The sequence below is a fragment of the Nerophis lumbriciformis genome, linkage group LG16, assembly GCF_033978685.3.
Source record: "Nerophis lumbriciformis linkage group LG16, RoL_Nlum_v2.1, whole genome shotgun sequence".
NCBI lineage: Eukaryota > Metazoa > Chordata > Actinopteri > Syngnathiformes > Syngnathidae > Nerophis > Nerophis lumbriciformis.
Window position 1 is genome coordinate 30,092,662 of NC_084563.2, and position 25,982 is coordinate 30,118,643.

A 25,982-nucleotide genomic window follows, 5' to 3' on the forward strand; every position below is an offset into this window, starting at 1 on the left:
CATATTTCATTCATTCACAACTCCTCCAACACCAACACCACTGTTCCCGCACTTATAAGTAAAGGTAAGACCATAATAACATTTTTTATTAAATGTGCTTTTTTGTGTGCTACAGTTTGTATGTGTAAAGTTAAAGTTAAGTTAAAGTACCAATGATTGTCACACACACACTAGGTGTGGTGAAATTTGTCCTATATATATATATATATATATATATATATATATATATATATATATATATATATATATATATATATATAGTAGATAACGTTAGCATAGTCAGACTGCTGACACACACACACACACACACACACACAACTACCAGCGTGAGTGGGTAACAATCAATATAACAAATTGATAAATTTACCCAACCCTGTAATCGACTATTTACAAAATGCTCCAATCATTTTCCAGGCAGTTATTGAAGCCTTGCAGGAGAGTCGATGCTTCCAAGCACATGAGCAAGGCGTGGATTTACAACCAGAAATACTCTGTGCTGAAGTCCATCAGACTTCCAAGCCTTGCATGTCCATCTGCAGGTGTTACTGATTGGCTTATAGCTGAGATTGTGTATGGGTTCCCCTATAGAATGTTCTGCCGAGTGGAACCACGTGGCACTAATGATCCTGCAGTCCCACTGGAGATATTTACCTGCATGCAGGACCACCAGGGACACGTCAATGGGAAGAAAGCAAGGTGGATAAGATTGTTGGGAAGTGATTCCTATTGCCAGTGCAGATGTTCACCTGGGAATTGTTGGTTTGAAACCGGATTCAATCCATTTTCTCTAAAACATTTCTTCGCCATCACAAGACTGCGTGATGGCTTTCATGCTAAAGCTGCACTATTTTGAGACTTTACATTTTTTCCCTCCAAAAATGCGATTTTTAGATTGTATACATAAACATGCATAAAACTGCAAAAACAAGTTATTTTCAGACTGTCAATCATAATATTTGTCTCAAGGTGCCACAGAACAATATGCAATTTGTATTTATTTAAAAATGATTAGTTTTCATGCAGACACTCAGAGCTTCTGTCTACATCATGCCCTTAAACTGAAGAAATAACAACTATACAGTGTTTATAATGTCAAGTCATCATAATATAGAATAACAAAGCAAGTAACATTTAAAGGATATAAACTTTTATTTCTCATTAGTGTAGAATTGTTGACTATTGTACTGTAATTGGAAGGTAAATAACTTTGTTATTCTAAAAAATGTTTACAAACAAAATGAACTCATTGCTGTAAGCAAAAAATTAACTTGAATAAATATTGAACATCTTAAAATGAGTCTTATGTAATATTTTCATGTCAAGTCATTAGAATAGAAGAAGAAGAATAGAATGGACTTTATTGTCATTATATTTGCATATAACGAGATTAAGGACTCCAACTTAAGGTGCGGTAGTGGAAACAAATATGGGATAAAAATAAATTACACAAGAAGTAATAAAGATAAAAAATAAGAATTGAAATAAACATACTACTATCCAATAAAAATAATAAGCAATCCTGTAAAATATACAGAACAATATACAAAATAATGTACAGTATACAGAACAACATGCATGAAATGGCCATGATATGTCAAAAGGCATTAATAAATCATCTTTTTTTCCAATACCTCTAGACCTGATAACTGTAACTCAGCCGGGATATGCTCATTTCAAAATTAGATTTACAGCCCCGAAATCTTGTTATTGTTTTCATTTCGATGCTCCGCCCATAGCAAAGCAAAATTGAAGATGAGATCTCATGTATGTCTTATATACATCTCCTAGACATAAAAGAGCACGAATCGAGACCAAAGTAGTTTTCTCATTCTTCTCAGATGTATCTCCTGAGAAATAAGGCTCACAGTGAGCACTGTGAGAGATCTCAAAGTTGTCTAACAGTTATCTCTTTTCCAGATTTCAACTAAGAGCAAAATGAGAGATGAATGAGCTGGTCTCCAATATGTCTCAATTATGTCTCAGTGAGAGATATACATGGTTTTGTTTCTCACTACTCACTGTTTGAGTTCTTAGATGTCTCTTTTCTATTTCGGCAAAAAGAAAATTGATGAGTATGGTTTCAATATGTCTCAATGATGTCTCAGTGAGAGATATACTTGGTTTTGTCTCTCACTGCTCACCATTTGAGTTGTCAGATATGCCTCTTTTCTATCTTAGGAAAAATAAATTAAAAATACATTTTAATTGGCACAATTTAATTATACCTCAATCATACTCCAGTTTATCTCATGCCAAATAAATAATGAATTCAGGCAATATGGATATATGGTCTGTAATCTATATGGTTTAATGCATAATGTTCTACTTAATTTGTTGATTTCTTATACACACGCCATGTGCAGTGACTCAGTGACTACAATTGTGAGATTTAAAACTGAACCCAAACAATACTGTTATGATCACAAGACACTTTTTAAGACCTTTTAACATTAGTGAACTTTCTAGAGCAGTGATTCTCAAACTCTTTTCACAAAGTACCACTTCAGAAAACCTTTGGCTCTCCAACCACCATGATAAGGACTAATATTAAAATACAGTAGCGTAGTAGGCCTAAATATTCATTAAAAAAGACAGTGGTTTTATTTAACAAGTACATTTTAATATATTGGCCACTGAAATATTACAGACAATGCAAAAACTTAATCAACAATGATACTCCATATACAGTACATATTTACAGACTTTTACAGCATCCACGGCAACATCTCATCGGTGTGTATTTTCAGAGCATTTATAACAATGATCAAATATTTGATTTGTGACTTCTTAGGCCAGTTGAGTTCTTAATTAGTTAAAACTTTTCAAGTGTGTTTGGGAAATGAACTGCAAACACAATGCCAGGCACAGATGTGAAGTCAAGGAAAACAACTTTACCCAATATGTCATCCAATCATACTACTGTACTGTCAGAGGTTTCCAATAGGGGAATAACATGACTTCATGTACCATTTGTTACACTATCTTGCAGCAAAGAAAACCCTGCATGTTTGAATTCACGAAGGAGGGCCCATTTGGCACATGATTGTGCTATGATAAAGAAGAAATCAATCTGTCCATACTTTGTTTGTCCGTCATTTGAAAAAAAAACTGTAAAATTGTTTCTTCTATTACCTTTACCATTGTGTTTTGATGTGAGATAATTTCTCTTAACTTGTGCCCTGTGAAAGATGCTTACTGTTCCAGAATTGATGCAGTGACCCGCATGTATTTGCAATGTAGAGAGGTGAACTGTGTCCAATAGAAGTTCACTAGGTGCTCCATATAGTTTAATACTAGACAAATATTTGTTTTCCTGACAGAAACTATCATCTTTAGTCATGTCTGTAAAATTCAGCTATGACATTCCCTGGTTTAATAGTTTGTGAAATAACAGGAATAGACTGCACAAGTTTGACTACATTTACCATCTGCATAGGTATATTTTGAGTACCATGTATGAGCCTTAACAAATATCAATTTTTGTCTTCATCGGTGTTCCAAGTGAGATGTTTTTAGGGTCACTAAGAGGACCACCCCTATCGACAAGCTGTTTGTAAACTTCTGCATCATATATATCTTCAATGTTGTTAGCATCTGCCTTCTTTCTGCTTAATCTGAAGTTAAGCTTCTCCTGAAAACCTGGCTTGAGGAACAATGACCTTATGTGAGCCTTAATTGGAACCTCTATAAAGGATGAGGATCTTTCTTCTGACACACTGGTCCCACAAGACAGACATTTTATTTGTTTACTTTCTAATGGCCCAAAACAATTACTGCAGTATTTATGTAATAAAATAGGCGATGATGCAGAGCGGGATAAAAGAAAGTTTTTGAACTTCTGCACACTGTTTAAGCAGTCTGCATTCAGACTATCGGGACAAAGCAACTTGAACATTTTCAGCAAATCGCTTATAGGGCCTTATCAGTGACTTTATGACAGTTTTCATAAGCCATGATGATCAGAAGGCACTCTGCCACGGTTACTGATGCATTGTCATATAATGGTTTGTCTGTTGTGTCCTTGATATTTGACTCTTCTGCACACTCCTCACTCAAACTATCTTCAAATCCTTCATTAAACATATGTCCGTCATTGTACATCCAATCCCCCATATCAGGGAGAGATTCCTCAAATGATTGAGATGGATCATACTCAGCATCGACATGTAGTTCAGTTGTGAGGCCATCAGGAGGATCTATGAGGGCTGATCTGGAAAATGGTTTTCCATTGTCTTTGATAGAGTCAAAAGTAGAAATATTTTCATGTGCTGAAATTAAAATAGAATAAAAATCATTAAAGGTTTTTTATAACATTTTGTCACAAGGCAAAACGTATAACATCTCAGCATATCGCTCACATTCTTACACTCAAAAGTTTGGCATATTTTAGCAGGATATGCTTTGTGACAAAATTCACAGCAAAACATTAGTTAGACACAGAAGACGGTGGGTGTACCTGGCTGGTAGGGAGAGGCTTGGTGTTCCAGAGTGGTACATCCTGCATGGACACCTGGAGGTTGGATGTGTTCCATATGAAGAGCAGTGTTTTGGGCTCCTTCTGTTCCCCTGCTGCTACCTTCTGACACAAAGAAGAGGAACCAAAAAACTCTAAAAATTAAAATAATTAAAAGAAAAGAAGAAAATTGCAAAACAAGAAGCAAGTGGACATAAATTGAACACATTATACAAATCTAGCTAATGGAATGCATTTACTTTTTTCCCACATCTTGATCGCATTGTAGTTCATGTTTACGTATCTTCTGTGTTTGTGGTAACACATAATCCACAGTATTAAATGTAACTCATCACAATACAACACGCACTATAAAAAGAAAGTGTGGAACTTCAGTGATAAACAATGCCAATGATTAGTAAATACACAGCAGCAAACCAAACCTATGAGAAAGGATCTTGACGAGGGATGCAACATTATTGTAAATATTGCGTTATTTTGGTTTCAAAATTCTCACAATAATGCCGTGATGTGTGACGCTATCAAACGAGAACTCCCGTCAGTGTGTTTTTTTCTGACAATATTAAGTGGGCTGATCTGAGAAGTAAACTCGATCTCCCAAGATACCCCGCGCAGTGTGGGACAACAAAGTTCAAACACGGGACATTATATAGGGGCGAAAAAGAGGAACTGTGCAGGAGTGACGGGAACGTTTGTGCTTCGTAGCTCGGAGGAATTGTTGCTGTGAAATATTTCTGTGCCTATAACTGCTGTGTTAGATTAAACTAAAATATGTGTGTTACTTGAAATTCTGGATGATTTTGCACCATTCCTTTGCACTTAAAATACCTGTTTATAATAATAAATAGGACTACAACATATGAACATTATGTTTGTATTCAATTACAGTAAGTGTGTTTATCCTAAACATTCCTGCCACTTCATTTAAAACACGTTGACATGTTTGTAACAATATCTTACCGTGGCTTTAACACTGTGACGATATAATACCATGACATTTTGATATTGTTACATCCCTAATCATGACTTGATGTTACCTACCAGCCTTAACTTGAAGATGAAAGGTTCAAAGAAGATTAATTACACATGCTGAGATAACTCATATTTCAAGTTTCATTCTTCATATATGTGCTACTGTAATCAGGGTAAAAGAAAGCAATATTTCCATGCTTGTTCCTGACAAACTGTGGACAGCTTTTTATCCATCTATCTGGTCTGTAAATCTCAATCAGAACTAATTCACATAAACAAAGAACACGCATATACATATAACTTACTTAGACATTGCTCATCAGTCTCCACGTTCACATTGGTGGCTGCAGGAAGAAAAATAAAGTATCACATATTAGATCTGCTTCCAGTTTAATGCACCACCACTATGCCAGTCTACTCACCAATTGTACAGTCCTTCTTGATCGTTTATTTGAGTCGACTTCTTTACCGGTTCTTCTCCATCGTTTTGCAGGTTTTCGTTTTGTCATTTTGACACTCCAATACTATGTGAATACAGACAAAGGTTGCTGGAATACACAGTGGAACTTCTTGTAAATGTAAATCTCTATATTATGTTGAAGCAGTGTATGTTCAGTAATTTATATTGTTCCACTTCCAATGTTCTCTGTACATTTATGTCTATCATTGTTATTTCACTATGGGATGTATAAAGTGTATCTTATCACTTGCGATGCCTCGGTGGAGGTAAGTATCATAGCTTCGAGCAAGGTGGTTGCGCCGTTGAATGCGGCATTTATAGCTCTATTTTCGTAACACAGTGACGTTACATTAGTTTGATGAATAATAACTCGTGTGTGTTAAAGTAATTTAAATACCAAAACAAAAACAATAAATGGTATTACTTACTTTCAGTCGTTATTCCTTCGATGCTGAATTGTTTCCTCCAATCGATACAAGTCACATTCGCCCACTAAATGCGCATGCGTGTTTTCCAGGAAGCGCAAATATGATTGGACAGATTCATGGGGCGCCGTGCCAAATCTCGCGAGAATGTTGATGAGACAGATCCACATCTCAAAATTTAGATAAAGTTGATTTTCTCCTTGTATGTCCATCTGAAAATAGCCATTTTTGGCTATGTGTAACTTTCAAAGGAAGGCAATTCAGAAAATTCACGCCTTCTATCAAACAGCGGCGGACATGACGCGTTGTTTGCCATCAACGTCAGAAGAAGAAGAAGCGGGAAACAGTAGGTGGCGTAACATTTTAACGTTGTGTGCGCCGACCTCGAACGAAAACGAGGAAGAAGAAGAAAGAGAAGAAGAAGCGGGAACGTTTTTGGAAACGACAACCGCAACGCTTGTGACAGAAGACTTGGAGAGGTAAGTATCCTAATATTTTTTAGTTGGTTAACCATGTAATGTTGTGAAGTGAACATATTTAACTGTTGTGACAACGAGTGGTCCTTTGAGAGGTTGCGGTAACGCTAATGGCGTCTGTCCAGCAAGTAATGTTAGTATATATAATGACCTTCACAATTAGATTATACAGTGCATATTAATTTGGGGGTTTAACTTTAAACATTTTTATAATACTGTTGTAGGTAAAGTAACAATCGACAAAGAAGGTCCGGACTGCATTTTATTGGTATGGCTGGCTAGTTGTAATAAATAAGAGATGACATCCAAAAGTGTTCAATGATTGACAAATGTGCCCCGCCATTTTGAAAGCAGCAGTACATTTGCTTACGAGCTGGCAGTGGCCAGTATGTATTGTATCACGCTATTGATCATATAAACTTAATATATATTGGAAAATAAAGTAGCTATGTGTGTAAAATTTGAAACATTCATTCATTTAAATGAAACTAGCATTATCAGACAGGTCTTGTTAAGACTAGTTAGACTTAGACTTCCTTTTTATTGTCATTCAAATTTGAACTTTACAGTACAAATAGGAAGGAAATTGTGTTACATAAGCTAATGGTAGTGCGGGATAAAAAAGCAATAAGGTGCATATATAAATAAATAAATAGGTTACTGTACAGATAAATATATTGCACTTTTTCACATGCGTCCACGTTTATGGATGTATGTTATATTGTCTTTTTTATTCCAGCGAGTTAATCCATTTTGGGGGAGTTGAGGGGATAATTTCATTATGATGCGTTCAAGAGCCTTACGGCCTGAGGGAAGAAGCTGTTACAGAACCTAGAGGTTCTGCTTCGGAGGCTGCGGAACCTCTTACGAGTTACGTAATATAAGAATAATTTTCCTGTGATACATGTTTAAAAAGTTATGATTGTCTTAACCTGGTCAAAATGCACTAATTTATGGTCAACCTCTTCAATACAAAGTCATTGGGGCTCAATATTTTATTCATGACCTTTTTTGTTAAAAATGCCATAACTTTATTAATATGTACCCTATTATAAAAAGGTGCCGTCAAGCCCCCCGCACCCCAAAATAGGTAAGAATTCAACTGTACGGGTTGAGGTTTTTTTTACTATAGCCAGAACGATCATAAACAATCATTTTGTTTACTTGTTTTTGACAGAAGTTAAATATGATTTACCCAAAAAGTTAACATCCATATGAAGTGACCCCATATATGTAAATACTTTCCACTTATATTATAGTTCCATCCATCCATCTATTTTCTACTGCTTTTCCCTTCCGTGTCGTGGGGGGTGCTGGAGCCTATCCCAACTGCGCTAGGGCGGAAGGCGGTGTACACCCTGGACAAGTCAACACAGATCGACAGACTACATTCACACACTCGCGTCAATTTAGTGTTGCCAATCAACCTATCCCCAGTTTGTGATACAAAATTTACTTTTTCATTAACAGGATGGACAAAAAGAAAATGACAACATAAGAGGTTAAGAGTTCCCACAAAGAAAATTAAGGACCTGCATAATTCTCCTCCCCCAAATGAGTAATCTGGTAAGTCTCTGTATGTGTGGCAAAGCGGACTACGGTTAAGCCAAATTGCCGTGTTACATGTAGCTAACAAACTGGAAAAAGGACTTTATTAGTTTGTTTAGTATTTAAAGAACAGCTGAGAATGCCACCTTGGGAAAGTCGCCCCAAGAAGGTTAGTAACAGTACCCTAATTGTAATGAGGCCACACACCTCTAAGACAGCGATGGGCAAGCTCACCCTACTGCATATGCTTTAAAATGCATATAGGGATGGGGAGAGGGAATAATCATAACATTGTTGTCCAAATGAGGTGACAAATACCAGTCCAAATTTTTATACTCAAATAAAAAAATGTTAAACACTTTCTCTTTTGCACTTTCAGGGTGTTTGGCCTTCGTCAGATGGGAGGACGGTTATACCGGCAAAATCTTTACTGGAGCAGACATTTTGTCAAGAGATGAAGCTCCTGTGCAGATCTTAGATCTTAGAACAGGAGATTCTGTTTTAGCAAAGTGGTCAGATGGTAAATTTTATAGGGCAACTGTTGAATATATTTCAGGAAAAGTGACGGGGGACTTGTAACAGGCAGCAACGCTGTTGGACCACCACCACCACCCTATGGGTAAGATTGACATTTATTACCTCATGCCTATGGGGCTACAAGTTCAAAACTTTTCATCTTTATAAAATCAAATTTGGTGAATTTCCAAACCAAAAAAACAGCATTAACTGAAATATTATTTTATCTGCCATCAAATAATTGTTTCAGTAAATAGTATGTGAATGACAAATACAAATATTTAATGTATTTCATTGCCAAAACCCCAACATCTGTATCCACTTTGATTTCAGGATTAAAAGTTCTGAACTTGTGGACCCTGAAAACAATTATTTGCCATCATTTTATTACTTTTTAATCATGGTCAAAATGTTCATAGAGTGTAAATATCCACTCTACAATCTCATGTGTCAAAACTAGGGAGTAAAAAAATTAACATTTCATGTCATGGTTACAATTGTTATTACAGTATTGATAAATGTGCTCAAGAAGTACTTGAACACACACTGAAATCTTATAAACAAGTTTTATTGAGGAAAAATAATAGTTACACAATATATACTTTCTTAACAGAGAAATCTACGTTTTTTAACATTCAGTTTCACGTCAAAATATAAATTCCTCATTTTTAAAAATTAAATATAAATTAAAATATATAAAAATATAAATAAAAGTAGTGTAAGGATGGGGGTTGAAGGATGAGTGTCAAAAAGCAGAGCTAACTTTGCTTTCTTATCAGCAATCGAGCATTAACTAAACACCCGTGGGTTCTCAGAGCAACACACAACACCAGAAATGTGTCCCGTGAAAACCTGTCCGATCCGGAGCTTTCAACAATAACAAAAGTTCCATGGATGAATTAAGTAAACAATATCAAAAAATAGGATCCAAACAAAATTTATGGAACGCTCGCCTCGGCCGCAGGTACTTGCTGTTGCTCTTGCCTAAACGCCGCACTGAATTTCAGGACAGGGAAACCAAAACAAGCTTGCTAGTTAGCATAATTAGCATCATCGAGCTAGCTTACTTGTTGTTGATACTTTTACGTGATTGGCTGTTGGCGTATCCCTTCCATTGCTCAGTAAGTACCGTTAACTGATTGTCTGTTATAGCATGTCCCTCCCATTGCTCAGTGACACTTCCTGTTTTCTGTTTCCTGGGTTCCCAAAGCGCGAGTGACCTCATGCAGCGAATCTTGCTTGCTCAAATATTTTATCGAACACATTTAATATTTATATCATTATGTGTCTATTGCGATATATATTTATTGTTTTATTGGCCCAGGGCTATGTAGTATTGATTCTTAAAAAAATATTTTCGGGGCTTGCGTGGGAGCACTACGTGCAGATAGAAATGTTCCTCTTTTTTGTAAATTTTCCTCTTTTGTCAAAGGGTGCTCACATGCCTGTACTTCCTGTGTGAAAGAAAGTAGTTAAGGCGGAAATCTCAATATGCCATAGTTTAAAAACATTTTTTAATCCAAATATAAGTACTGGTTTGACAGTTTATACTTAATTGTACATTTCATAAATAATCCTGAGATATATAAAGTAATAACTTTTGGGGGATAGTCAATGTTATGTATAACTTAATATTGTAAAATCTGTCATAATCTGTTGGTATTGTTGACTAAGTGAGTTGTCTATTCCCTTGCAGTCAAGAAGATTTCATCTTCAGTATTGGTCCAGTTCCTTTGTCTTTGATGTGAAATGTTTTTGTTTAGGAATACTGTACAGAATGATTGTAGATATGGTCAATTTTGGTCATGGTACATTTATTTTCATTATTAGTACCGTCCATCATAGAGTGAGGAGAACAAATCATTTATACACTGCTGATTTTGTAGTTTGAGGTCTGTTACTTTTATTATTATTATTATTATTATTATTATTATCATCATTATAGGTACACTTCAATTGTAAGTGATAGAATCCAAAACAAAAATCCATAATCACATTGTATGAATTTTTTTTAAAGTAATTAATGTGCATCTTTTTGCATGATATCCATATTTGATACTTCAAATATACTCCCAATAGAGGTTTCTAGGTGATCAATTCCATGGAAAAAAAAAAGCAAATTACCTGAAAACATACAATGTGATTTTTTGTTTTGTTTTATATTTTGCAGTCTATTAAATACTTGTTCTCCTCACTGTACATAGACTAAGGTCCACTTTGGCCGCTGGAGGTTAAAATGTGGGTCATTTCAGTAATTTTTTTGTAGTTCAGTATTTCTCATCTCTTTTGACAGGAGAGATGCAGGCAACCCATCTGTCGAGGACACTATCTCATATCGACCGCAGGCAGAAAAATCATGGACGCCATGTGATGGATGTTGGGAGGAGTTCGAAAAAATCCTGCGAGAAAAGCAACAAATCGAAGAAGTCCTCTTGAAAATAGGCACGTAATTAATGCTAATTTATTCATGATGTAATTATTTTGTTTACGTAAATTTGTTATTTGGCCTTGAACACATTATTTTCTTATTCGGGTATTGTTTGTGCTATTTTTTCCCTTTCAGATCCGGACCAAGTCAAAGTACTCCAAACTCTCTGCGACCTCGTTAGTGACAAATACAGCGACGGCCCTCCTCAACAATCGGGCTAGCAGGAGCTCTTTCCTGAGAGCGGCGTATTCATGTCCTTGTTCCGCCTTGCTGCCATGAGTCATGCTTCAAAGCCCAATTGCATGCGTTTATTCCACGCACTTTTTGACCACTTTTTTACAGTTGAGGAGTGTCAAAATGCTGTCGCTTTTGGTCGCCCTGGAAACAAACCTGTAGGAACAGGAAAGCGCATCCTTGACCGGAAAAAAGTTGAAGAAATCCTAAGTAAGTTTTCCCAAACTGAGGGTGTTTTCAGGCCAAAATTGTGTAACAATAATTAAATAGAAGTTCAATACGAGAAAGTTTGATCCCTTATCGATTATAGCACACGAGAAACTTAACTGAATGTTACATAATTACAGTTTGTGATTGGCCAAAAAACTAGCATTGTGATAAGCAATATAGTGTTATGTCCATCAACTTGAAGTGTGGTTGTGTGTATTAGTGTACTGTATGTGCAGGGTTTCCACAAGGCATGAAGTCATTAAATGGATTTTGTGTAAATTAAGGCCTTAAATGGCAATAAAAAGCATTAAAAGAATTGTCCAGAGGCATTTAAAAAATGTAATACAATTGTAGGACATGGCCGATAGTCAATATGTCAAACGGGAAAAAAAATGTTAAATTAAAATGAACTTAAGAACCTCGAAATTGCTACATCTGTCTGTGTCTGAAGCTGCCAAACTGCATACAAGAGATATTGTAAGGTGGGAACGCGACAAAAGCACTGCCTCAATACGGCACAATGAAACTGCTCTGGGGGCCTAAACTTTTCCATTCTTTGGTCACTGTAGGCGTGTAGTCCTTAACTGGGACATCATGTCAGGATAATGGGGAAGCTGAGCTTTTTTCATACACGACTCGTTTATTTCAATCACCTCCACTTCAACACATATGAGCTAACTTGGCTAACATTAGCAACTGTCGTGACGCAGGCGCCTCAAGTTATGGCTTAGGATGGACAAACAAGGCAATTTTCACAGCAGACCACAACTCTTTTATTCTCTGACGTTCCCACAATAAATTAATAAAAGTTCCTTCAGCTGCTGGATACTTGATACATAACTTGCTATTTACTGTAAACATTTTAAACAACAGAGAAGGTGTAAAATACAATATATTCAATATCGGCAAATTAATATAATTGACATAGCTTTTTTTTTAATGCATTTTATTGGCATTTTTCCAAATACCGTTCTGTATTTTTCTAAAATGTTTAAATCGATCATCCATGTCCAAACACATGCATAATTTGCAATCCTATTATGATGTTCATTTATTATTCTATAAAACCTTTTAACTATTTTAAAACAAATTGTAATTGTAAAATGGTATCCTCCAGTTTGTGGCTATTATAAGACATTTTCAGAGAATATATATATATATTTACAGCATGTTTTAAACAGACACAACCTAAAAAATGGCTTATGGGTATATTATATTGATCATCTGATGCAGAATTGGATGTTTGTTTAGAGGGCTTAAGTGCAGTTCTCCTTTAAATATTTTGATGGACGGAACCTTTTAATTGGCCATTCTACGGCCATGCACACAGTCAAAACACTATATGCTACTCAAGAAAAATAAATAAATAAAAATACATTCTCCAATTAAACAGTTTTGTAAGCCAATTCTAATACACGAGAGAGTAACAGTTAATCTAAACTTTTCAACTAATTAACTTGTCTAATGCTTACAACTGTGTGTATACAGATAATTGTAGGCTTTTGACTATATATAATAACTATATGCAGTCGCACATGGGCATTACATTTTTATAAGTACCAAAAAATGGCGTTAAAAAGCATTAAATTAGATTTGCATTATTATTATTATTGCATTGCATAGATTTGATACCTGTAGAAACTCAGATGTGGCAAAATTACGAATGCCTGATTATTATGTTCTTGCCTTACAGCGTATGTCCTGAGATGCGGTACCCTTCCTGATTGGGACAATATTGAGGAGGCCAAGCTCAAGCAAGCTTTGGTAAACAAATGTTGGGCAAGAGCAGGTTTTAAGTAGGCCCTTGTACCTTCCAAGTTCATTCTGGGGTAGGATGTTTCCTTTGTAAACATGTTGATATTTTGGTCTGGGGTTGCGCAGTATATATTGTATAAAAATGCCCTATGATGTAGCTTTTAGTACCACGTTATACTGTGACAATGCATATTGAGCTGTGCTGTGTCTCGCAAATTTGGCACTGATGCAACCTCACTAACAAGCTAGCGGCTAATATCCCTTCACAGTACAAAGCTGTTTCCAAATAAAAAACGGAAATGACGCAGTTTGTTACTGCTTACATAATCAGGTATATTAGTAGCTTTTGTAACCAATTTCAAAATGTTTTAATGATCATTTATGTACCAAATGTTATATTGTTATCGCAGGAGGCTGTTCTATTGTTTACAACAGTGTTTCTTAATCATAGGGCTGGGGCCCACTGTTTGGCTGCGAATACCCTTGGGGGCCGCCAATAAATATCTGTTTCTTAGCTGTGGTCCGTCCATATGGGCCGCAATGGTACCGTACTCAGTTGTAATACACTTTAGTGTAAGATGACTAATTCAGTGTTTGTATTTGAGTGGGTCCCAGACCCCTCTGTAGTGGAAAAGTTGGTCGGGCCCTGAGGTAAAAAATGTTAAGTATCCTTGGTGTTCAATGTGTGATTATTTTTTATATGTAGACCAGTTCCAAACACCACGGTTACAATTTTATAAATGTATTTCAGTTTTTCCTTGGAATATTTCCAAAATGGAAATTTAGTCATTTACTCACCCTCTTACTGAGATTAAGTCAGGTGTTTTTTTTAACTACGGTACATGGTTTGCTCAACAAGGAGTTAAAAAAAACTACACCAGACTTTTTCACAACAACAAAGTGAGTACTTAATGTTAAATTCATTTAGTTTTGTATTTGTTTTATTTTTTGTATATTGTTTTCTATGTTGTTTTAATTATTGTGAATGTCAATATGTACATTATGTATGTACTAATTAACTACATTTAAATTGTTGTATTTAATCTATTTTCATATCTTATATTTTGTATTTGTGTGTAGCCAAATAAAGTGATACACCGCTCAATATTTGAGTATTTTTTTAGTGTTATTTCTAATTAAGTCAGATAACGAATATTTAAATTGCACTCTCAATTTGTTCTCATTATTCTCAAATTTGAGATATGATGGCTTTGTTAAGACATTTAAGAGAAATAATCAAGACATGAAAGAGACATACATAAGATCTCTTTTATTGTTCATACATCTCATTTCTTTCTCTTTAATTCTCCTTCAAAATAAATGAGACATAATTGAGATCAGTGGCATACATATATGAGCTCTCCTCAGTGTATCCCACTTCTCAAATATTGCTCAAATGGTTGTCTCAACTCAACCTCCTTTGTCTCAGTGATGTCTTGTCTCTTTTTAGCTTATTTATTGCTCCTAAGGGTCCCTTAGGAGCAATAAAAGAGAAACAATTGATCACAGAATTAGACAGATATGAGAAGCTCAAAATGTTCTCAAGATACGAGATTAAGCAACAGATGAGCAAGCACATTTTTGCTATGGGCGCCCTCCACCTTTTGCCCAACTAGAAAGTCTGCGAGTGTGTCACATCCAGGTTGCCATCTTGGTCTGGCTACTGCCACTGGTAAAGTTACTAAACATGTCAGACCTTAGTACATCTAAAAGTGACCATTCTCAACTTATTCATGACAAAGCCAGGAACAAAACCAGTTTTTGTATCAAGAATGCCTTTGAAAGATGGAGACCATTGAAGATTTTTTCATCTGACGCCAAAGTTTGCACATTTCCTTCTTGATAGGTAAGTCAGGCATTTACCTTTTCTTATTACTTGTAATAAATGGACATGGACATTTGGTATGTAAACTATATTGTCCAATACAGTCTATGGTCTTGTCTAACAAAGCTAGTATGTTCCTGCAACCAATGTTAGCATGCTAGCCCGGTCAATGACACATCCACATACAGGCTAACGGGGGGAAATATATGCTAGTTAGCCTGTATGTCCATGTGTCATATATTTAATATTTAGTACAAATAAAAGCTATGTGGGTATGTGTAGTGTCAGTGCCTATTTCCTTCTCAATATGCTGAGGAAATGGGTTCCAACATCAGTCATCATGGCAATGTGAAAGGTATGGAGACAGCCAAATCACATGATACAATAATTCCTCATATGCATATTGTGGACCACATGTACCAAGTTATATGGCAATCTGAAAGGTTTGGTAAAATGTGTCCTATTTAGTTTTGGGCGTACATTAGGCTGCTAAGCACGCTCTACTTATTTTCAGTAGTAAAACCATTGCTAGGGTTGGTTATAGTTGGTATTAGTCTTTGTTTCCTGATGGTGCTGACAATAACCATATGATTGTTGTCATATTGTACGCAGGCATGACCTACTTCTTCCTGAAAATAGCCTCATTTCTATGTAAAATGTGTTGGTTAGAGATTTGTTATTGACAAAACGTTTGTCTATTCAGCTATTATGGTCCCAGCACCTCAACCCCTAGTAAGAGGCAACCTCAGTCAGGGAGAGGGCGAGGGTCTAGTCCAGAGGTGCTCACACTTTTTCTGCAGGCGAGCTACTTTTCAATTGATCAAGTCGTGGGGATCTACCTCATTCATATATATAATTTATATTTACTTATTTATGAAATATATGTTTTTGTTAACAAGTTAAAGGTGTTTAATGATAATGCAAGCATGTTTAACACATATAGTTAATATTGTTAAAAAATTAAAGGTGTTTAATGATCATACAAGTATGTTTAATACATATAGTTAATATTGTTAACAAGTTAAAGGTGTTTAAAGATAATGCAAGCATGTTTAACACATATAGTTAATATTGTTAACAAGTTAAAGGTGTTTAATGATAATGCAAGCATGTTTAACACATAGTTAATATTGTTAAAAAATTAAAGGTGTTTAATGATAATACAAGAATGTTTAATACATATAGTTAATATTGTTAACAACTTAAAGGTGTTTAAAGATAATACAAGCATGTTTAACACATATAGATTCCTTTCTTTCATGAAGACAAGAATAAAAGTTGGTGTATTACCTGATTCTGATGACTTGCATTGATTGGAATCAGACAGTGGTGCTGATAATGTCCGCATTTTCGAATGGAGGAGAAAAAAAGTCCTCCCTTCTGTCCAATACCACATGAAAGTGGTTGCTTTTTGGCATCTTATTTGTCCAGCTTCCGTACTCCTTTGTATACACTTTACAAGAAATACATTGTCGGCAAACTCTGTAGCTTGCTAGCTTGTGCACGCCAGCTTTCTGAGACTTTTATTTTGTTAGCGCAGGCAGGATGAAGCAGAGCTTTTATTGTGCAACTGTGCAGTCAGTCTTTGGAGTTTTGACGACAGGTACGGCGCCAGAGCCTGTTGAAATAAAGTGTTTCTCGCCTTCCAGTCGGTAATTTTAATGAGCTGGCAGTAGCCAGCGTCATCTCAGAAGACCCTCGGGTGCCGTGAATGTCAATCAAGTGACGAAAGTGAAGTCATAGTGAAAATTTATGATCGCTCATTTTTAGGACTATTTTTTTAATGCCTGGCTAGTGATCGACTGACACACCATACGAGATCGACCGGTAGCTCGCGATCGACGTAATGAGCACCCCTGGTCTAGTCTATAAAATCCGCTACCCCCCCCTGATACCGAAGTACATGTCAAACTACTTCCTTAATAACCGCCATAACCACAATACCAGGGGGAGCTCCACTAACCACGTCAAACCCACATTCTGATCTAACAAAGGTCTAAACTCATTCTCCTTCTATGCCACATCAATATGGAATGCACTCCCAACAGGTGTAAAAGAAAGGGCATCTCTATCCTCCTTCAAAAGCACACTAAAACAACACCTCCAGGCAACTTCAACCCTTGACTAACACCCTCCTCCTCCACATCCCACCTCCCCGGATTGTAAATAACCAAATGTAAATAATCAAATGTATATACTTGTTCTTATGCTATCTGAACTCACTATGTCCACTACTTGCTGTACATATCCTACCAAGTCACACCTACACTGTTTCAATGTCCATTTCTCTGATGATGCAATTGTTGATGACTGAAGTGCTGATATCAACCAAACCCTCCACACTCCGGATTGTAAATATTGTACATAATGTAAATAATTCAATGTATAACTCTGATGATGAACTTGTGTGATGACTGTATTATGATGATAGTATATATTTGTACCATGAATTGATTTACGTGAACCCCGACTTTAAACAAGTTGAAAAACTTATTGGGGTGTTACCATTTAGTGGTCAATTGTACGGAATATGTACTGTACTGTGCAATCTACTAATAAAAGTTTCAATCAATCAAAAAAAGGGGACTACAGAATTTTGACCGTGATTGCAGTACCATTTCTGGCCACATTATTACACAAAATGCGGTCAGACGACATCTTTTTGTTGTTGCCATTCTCGCCCGTTCGTCCGTGTTGATGGGCTTATATTGCACATCCCATTTAAACCTGATATATTCCCACAGCAGGACATTTGGCTTTGTAATCTTTTTTTCTTCTTCTAGCAATCGTTACTTGCGGAACTTCTTAGTATTCTAAGCACAATACTGTCATTTTGAGGAAAATCTTAATTTTACAAATGTGCAAAGCTTACAAAAAGAGCATGTTCCAATAGAACTCCCCAATGTACATCACTAGCGAGTCGCCGGTGATGAGAGGGCTCACTGTGTTCAGTTCAAGGCCTACTGAAATGAAATTTTCTTATTTAAACGGGGATAGCAGATCCATTCTATGTGTCATATTTGATCATTTCACGATATTGCCATATTTTTGCTGAAAGGATTTAGTATAGAACAACGACGATAAAGTTCGCAACTTTTAGTCGCTGATAAAAAAGCCTTGCCTGTACCGGAAGTAGCGTGATGTCACAGGTTGTAGAGCTCCTCACATTTGCACATTGTTTACACCAGCAGCGAGAGCGATTCGGACCGAGAAAGCGACAATTATCCCATTAATTTGAGCCAGGATGAAAGATTGGTGGATGAAGAACGTGAGAATGAAGGACTAGAGTGCAGTGCAGGACGCATCTTTTTTCGCTCTGACCGTAACTTAGGTACAAGGGCTCATTGGATTCCACACTCTCTCCTTTTTCTATTGTGGATCACGGATTTTTATTTTAAACCACCTCGGATACTATATCCTCTTGAAAATGAGAGTCGAGAACGCAAAATGGACATTCACAGTGACTTTTATCTCCACGACAATACATCAGCGAAGCACTTTAGCTACGGAGCTAGCGTGATAGCATCTGGCTTAAATGCAGATAACTGCAGATAGAAACAGAAGAAATAAGCCCCTGACTGGAAGGATAGACAGAAGATCAAGAATACTACTATTATTTCTACTATCAGGAGACACCAAACCAAACCCTGGACCTGTAACCACACAGTTAATGCTGTTCCGCCTGTCGAAGCCTAGCAATGCTGTTGCTAGCGACGCCATTGAAGCTAACTTAGCTACGGGACCTCGACAGAGCTATGCTCAAAACATTAGCTCTCCACCTACGCCAACCCTCATCTGCTCATCAACACCCGTGCTCACCTGCGTTCCAGCGATCGACGGCGCGACGAAGGACTTCACCCGATCATCGGTGCAGTCGGTGGACCGGAGACGGAGGAAGTCAACCCAGACAGGTGAGGACAGCAGCGCGGAGGCGGACGGCGTTGTAGCTTTCGACGACACCCCGGCCGCCATCAGAGTCGGCAAGAAACATATATTTCCCCAAAGTTACGTACGTGACATGCACATAGCGGCACGCACGTACGGGCAAGCGATCAAATGTTTGGAAGCCAAAGCTGTAGTCACGGTAGCGCGTCTGCTAGCCAACTCAAAGTCCTCCTGGTTGTGTTGCTGTAGCCAGCCGCTAATACACGATCCCACCTGCAGTTTTCTTCTTTGCAGTCTCCATTGTTCATTGAAGAAATTGCAAAAGATTCACCAACACAGATGTCCAGAATACTGTGGAATTATGTGGTGAAAACAGACGACTTAAGCTGGCCACCGTGCTATTCCAAAATGTCTGCTTCAACCCGTGACGTCACGCGCAAACGTCATCATACCGAGACGTTTTCAGCCGGAAGTTTCCCGGGAAATTTAAAATTGCACTTTATAAGTTAACCCGGCCGTATTGGTGTGTGTTGCAATGTTAAGATTTCATCATTGATATATAAACTAGGGATGTCCCGATCCGATATTTGGATCGGATCGGCTGCCGATATTTGCCAAAAATTGCGTCTCGGCAAGGCATGGGAAAATGCCGATCCAGATCCAGTTTAAAAAAAAACTCCGGTCCGTGTTTTCCAACGCACCGATTTAAATAATACATTCCACTTTTCTGCTGCTCCGTAATTTCCGTTCCGCATTTTCCAGCACACCTTCAACACATCCACAATTCTCACGCAGTTGCTTTTAGCTGCTGGCATTACAGGACAGGCTCTTCTCACTCTTTCCTGTGTCTCCCTCTCACAGACAGCGAGCGCACCTTCTTACACACGTCACATACTGTCACGTCATACGTCACATACTGTCACCTCATACGTCACATACTGTCACCTCATACGTCACATACTGTCACGTCATACGTCACATACTGTCACGTCATACGTCACATACTGTCACGTCATACGTCACATACTGTCACGTCATACGTCACATACTGTCACGTCATACGTCACATACTGTCACGTCATTCGTCACATACGTATAAGCCCTCCCCGAGCAGAGAGGTAGCAGCATGGCTAACGTTAGCTGTGATGCTAGCGCAGCCGTGCGACCAACGCTCCCTCTAAGGTGCGCGCCCGTGCAATTGCGCACTGTTTAAGCGTCCTCTGCGCATAGCAAATCTATGCCACGCACAAAATCTAATAAAAAAATAAGCGCATAACAATTTTCGACACACGGACACGACAGAGAAAACAGTTTTCGTCATCATTGTTCAAATATTGTGACGTCTGTCGAGACGCTTATCTCCATTCGGTGCCACACGTCTACACCATCAAAATGCTGAGGCAAAAATTTCCAGATCAACACCGTCTGAAAAAAATAGTGATTTTTTTAGTTGTGATTTCCTTCTCTGCATGAAAGTTTAAAAGTAGCTTATATTAATGCAGTATGAAGAAGAATGTTTTAATGTAGACATGCAAGCCTTGAAAGAACATTTTGAAAATCAAGACTACAGTTCCTGCAATTGGGTGCATTTCTACCCTATATTTTAACTTTAGATTTATTCTCATATCAAACTCTTTTGGCTGTCTTTTTGACACTTGCATCCGGTGCCCCCCTCCACACCCTGGATTATAAATAATGTAAATAATCCAATGTGATTATCTTGTGTGATGACTGTATTATGATGATAGTATATATCTGTATCATGAATCAATTTAACTTAAACAAGTTGAAAAACTTATTGGGGTGTTACCATTCCCCTAGAGAGGGGGGGTTACCCACATATGCGGTCCTCTCCAAGGTTTCTCATAGTCATTCACATCGACGTCCCACTGGGGTGAGTTTTTCCTTGCCCTTATGTGGGCTTTGTACCGTTGTCGTTGTGGCTTGTGCAGCCCCTTGAGACACTTGTGATTTAGGGCTATATAAATAAACATTGATTGATTGATTGATTGATTTAGTGGTCAATTGTACGGAATATGTACTTCACTGTGCAACCTACTAATAAAAGTCTCAATCAATCAATCAAAACACATAGAATCATCATACTGCTGTGATTATATGCATCAAGTGTTCATTCAAGGCTAAGGCAAAATATCGAGATGTATATCGTGTATCGCAATATGGCCTTAAAATATCGCAATATTAAAAAAAGGCCATATCGCCCAGCCCTAGTTCAATGATGCCATTTCTGTTTGTCATGTATAATTTGGTCCATTTGGTGTTTCTCCTTGAATAAACAGGTCAGTTTCTTGTTACCAACCATTGTGTATTATTCAAACTCCCCTAATTCAGCTGGCTAGTTGTTATCAAGAGTACTAAAACCCTTTTCAACATGATTCTGACAACTAAGTAGGCTAAATAACTTTAAACTTTAATACATGCTCGGATAGGCCAGTATCGGTATGGGTCAGTATCGGTATCGGATCGGAAATGCAAAAACAATATCGGTATCGGATCGGAAGTGCAAAAACCTGCATCGGGACATCCCTAATATAAACTATGAGACTGCGTGGTCGGTAGTAGTGGCTTTCAGTAGGCCTTTAATTCTCCTGTTAAATAAACACACAAGGACAAGAGTGAGAGCTTTTTCTTCTTAATTTGAAGCCAGAGACGAAGAAACGCGACAATTCTATTTGGCTAACATATCACTCAAATGGCGGTGACGGCAGAGAAAAAAACCCTCTGCTTCTCGCACTAATTAAAACCTGGATCTGGGCTCGATGAATCGTGCAGCCATACTTGATGCAAATGTAGTCCATTAGGCGGGCAACACTTTGAAGGAAAACCAGATTCCTTCATATTGTCCTCGCTCATCTTTCTTTCAGGAACCATGTCCCTTCGCCCGTGTTGTGCCCGGGGGAACACTTTGCTCTGTGCGCATTGAAGCTGATTAGTAGAGTCGCCATCTCACTCTGCTCCCCCCCGGGGGGAGGCCATCTCGCTCAAAGTGAGCATGGCTCGCCACGTGCGGGAGCTTCGTTTGTTCAAACGGGAAGTGGAAAAACATACAAAACGGCAAGATAATCTGGGAGCCAAAAACATACTTAGTGATATCGCTTTGGGAGGTGGACGCTCTAAATAATGGATCGCCTTTTAGAGGCCCGAATAGCATGAATAAAGTATAAAGCACAGCAGAAGATGCAAAATAAGAGCAGATGAGCACAAGTGGAGATGGAAGTAGAAGAGGAAGGAAGATGACTCATCCATGAGTGGAGTCATGTGCTTCATTTCCAGGAGGAATGAGGGTGGGGGGGGGGGGGGGGGGGGGGCTGCATAAAATGTGGATCAGTCTCAATAACAGCACATGGAGCAGAAAGACGGCCTAGAACTGAACCACATTCACCGGGTCTTCAGGGATGTCAGCACCCTTTGAGACAAAAGATATGAAAATGTCCACCAGCACCAAGAGCTGGCAGGCACTCCAGAAGAAAATGTTGAAAATCAAGACTAAAAAGCTCGTTTACGCTGCACACCAAATATGATTGTTTGTCCTCAAGTGACGCGGGTCGGATTTTTGTTGCCAGTTTAACGCTCCAAAGTGCTTCAAATGTGATCTTTGGGCATCAGATTCAGACCACATCGGGAGATAGTCCTAAATCCCTTTGGAATCTCATCTTTTCAATAGTGACTTTGGTCTAAACGTCATCTTTGGAAGAGCTACGTCACTCGTGTGTGCCAGACAGACCTGGCCCTCCAGGGGAAACTTCTATTTCTTCCCAACAACCGGTTTCGGTTTTTAGTTTAGACCAGTGTTTTTCAACCACTGTTCCCCGGCACACTAGTGTGCCGTGAGATACAGTTTGGTGTTCCGTGGGAGATGATCTCATTTCACTTATTTGGGTTAAAAATATGTTTTGCAAAGCAGTAATTATAGTCTGCAAATGATGTGTTGTTGTTGAGTGTCGGTGCTGTCTAGAGCTCGGCATAGTGACTGTGTAATACTCTTCCATATCAGTAGGTGGCAGTCGGTAGCTAATTGCTTTGTAGATGTGGGAAACAGCGGGAGGCAGCGTGCAGGTAAAAAAGTGTCTAATGCTTAAACCAAAAATAAACAAAAGGTGAGTGCCACTAAGAAAAGGCATTGAAGCTTAGGGAAGGCTATGCAGAACGAAACTAAAACTGAACTGGCTACAAAGTAAACAAAAACAGAATGCTGGACGACAGCAAAGACTTACTGTGGAGCAAAGAAGGCGTCCACAATGTACATCCCAACATGACATGACAATCAACAATGTCCCCACAAAGAAGGATAAAAACAACTGAAATATAATTGATTGCTAAAACAAAGTAGATGCGGGGAATATCGCTCAAAGGAAGACATGAAACTGCTACAGGAAAATACCAAAAAAAGAGAAGAATCCACCAAAATAGGAGCGCAAGACAAGAAGTAAAACACCACACACAGGAAAATAGCAAAAAAGTCCAAATAAGTCAGGATGTGATGTGACAGGTGGTGACAGTACACCTACTTTGAGACAAGAGCTATATTGATGCATGCTTGGTTATGCTTTAAAGTCATATCCAACGACTTTTTACTGTCAACTGAGTTTCCTTTTTTACTGATTTCTGCTGGTGGTGTGCCTACGCATTTTTTCAACACAAAAATGTGCCCTGGCTCAAAAAAGGTTGAAAAACACTGCTGTAGACGACTGAATTTTGGGTGCATCAATAGTCAATAGTGCACAAATAATAGTCTATATGAAATATATGAATATATATTTTGATTTCGAGGAAATAGCGATTGTTGAAAGACTGATATTGACGCTGTGGTGCATTTGCTGGAAATAAAGAGATGTGCTGTTCACAATCTTTATGTAAGACAAGAACACATGATTTGTTATGCATGCTAAAATGTAAATAAATATCGAACAACTGAGTCAACAGAAGGAGGGTCTTCTGTTTATACGCTCCAGAAAGTGTCAACAATCCTCTACTTACATGTCGTGACCTGAAAATGAACCAAATGTGAGTGATATTGTTATTATAAGCGCTAACGCAGACAAACTATTTTAGCGGAACATTTTGTGAAGATTGCGATTGAATCTTCATCTAAACGGAATTATGCGAGCATCCCGTCAGTCGAATCCCAGCGAGAGTGGGAATATTACAGTGTTTGTTTTATTGTTAGTTTTTATGTTTAGCACCTAGCAATGCTGCTAATGCTATAATGTCTCAGTAAAGCTACATCCATCATTTGGCTTCTAAAATGTATTGCTCATCCTCTTTGTGTTCGGGCTCAAAAATATAAAGAAAATTAACCAAATATGAGTGATATTGTTATTATAAGCGCTAACGCAGACGGACTATTTTTTTCGCGCATTGATAACAGTGAGCTAATGCTAGCTTACGCTGCTATTGTTGACCCGATAAGATGGCGGAAACTTTTTTTAACCCTTTGTGAGGATTGCGATTGAATCTTCATCTAAACGGAATTATGTGAGCGTCCCGTCGGTCGACATCCCAGCGAGAGTGGAAATATTACAGTAAGTGTTTGTATTATTATGATTCGGTTTTGTTAGTTTGTATGTTTAGCACCTAGCAATGTTGCTAATGCTATAATGTCTCAATAAAGCTACATCCATCATTTGGCTTCTAAAATTGATCATCCTCTTTGTGTTCGGGCTCACAAATATAAGGAAAACGAACCAAATATGAGTGATATTGTTATTATAAGCGCTAACGCAGACGGACTATTTTAGCGGCGCATTGATAGCAGTGAGCTAATGCTAGCTGCTATTGTTGACACTATAAGATGGCGTCTGCTTCTGCTTGGTCTCAATCTTGCTAAAAGTGAATTCTAGATTATAATTTAGGAATCTCTCACCTGCTAGTAGACAAATGTGGCCATGGACCCACAGGCTGGTTCACTTTCACGTCCCCAAGATGGCCAAAAAGTCTCAAGTTGCGGCAACTTTTTTTTAACCCTTCATGAAGATTGCGATTGAATCTTCATCTAAACGGAATTATGCGAGCATCCCGTCAGTCGACATCCCAGCGAGAGTGGGAATATTACAGTAAGTGTTTGTTTTATTATGGTTTGGTTTTGTTAGTTTTTATGTTTAGCACCTAGCAATGCTGCTATTGCTATAATGTCTCAGTAAAGCTACATCCATCATTCGGCTTCTAAAATGTATTGCTCATCCTCTTTGTGTTCGGGCTCAAAAATGTAAGGAAAATGAACCAAATATGAGTGATATTGTTATTATAAGCACTAACGCAGACAAACTATTTTAACGGAACATTTTGTGAAGATTTTGATTGAATCTTCATCTAAACGGAATTATGCGAGCATCCCGTCAGTCGACATCGCAGCGAGAGTGGAAATATTACAGTAAGTGTTTGTTTTATTATGGTTTTGTTTTGTTAGTATGTATGTTTAGCACCTAGCAATGCTGCTAATGCTATAATGTCTCAGTAAAGCTACATTCATCATTTGGCTTCTAAAATGTATTGCTCATCCTCTTTGTGTTCGGGCTCAAAAATATAAGGAAAATGAACCAAATATGAGTGATATTGTTATTATAAGCGCTAACGCAGACTGACTTTTTTTCGCGCATTGATATCAGTGAGCTAATGCTAGCTTACGCTGCTATTGTTGACACGATAAGATGGCGGAAACTTTTTTTAACCCTTTATGAGGATTGCGATTGAATCTTCATCTAAACGGAATTATGTGAGCGTCCCGTCGGTCGACATCCCAGCGAGAGTGGAAAT

The 25,982-nt window shown here is 37.8% G+C and overlaps 1 protein-coding gene and 2 long non-coding RNA genes across 6 annotated transcripts in view; 1 reads left to right on the forward strand and 2 right to left on the reverse strand.

Annotated features, from left to right (window-relative positions):
- LOC133617161 (RNA binding protein fox-1 homolog 2-like) overlaps window positions 1–25,982 on the reverse strand; it is a 139,335-nt gene that overhangs the window by 86,583 nt on the left and 26,770 nt on the right. The window lies entirely within an intron of this gene.
- LOC133617164 (uncharacterized) lies at window positions 3,349–6,512 on the reverse strand. Its single transcript, XR_009816952.2, has 5 exons — window positions 6,335–6,512; window positions 5,869–5,970; window positions 5,752–5,790; window positions 4,457–4,579; window positions 3,349–4,268 (listed from the first exon to the last, which is right to left on the reverse strand). It is a non-coding gene; the product is annotated as an uncharacterized lncRNA (long non-coding RNA).
- Window positions 6,663–14,375, forward strand: LOC133617163 (uncharacterized). The gene is made up of 6 exons (XR_009816951.2): window positions 6,663–6,810; window positions 8,278–8,373; window positions 8,735–8,974; window positions 11,165–11,313; window positions 11,435–11,743; window positions 13,437–14,375. It is a non-coding gene; the product is annotated as an uncharacterized lncRNA (long non-coding RNA).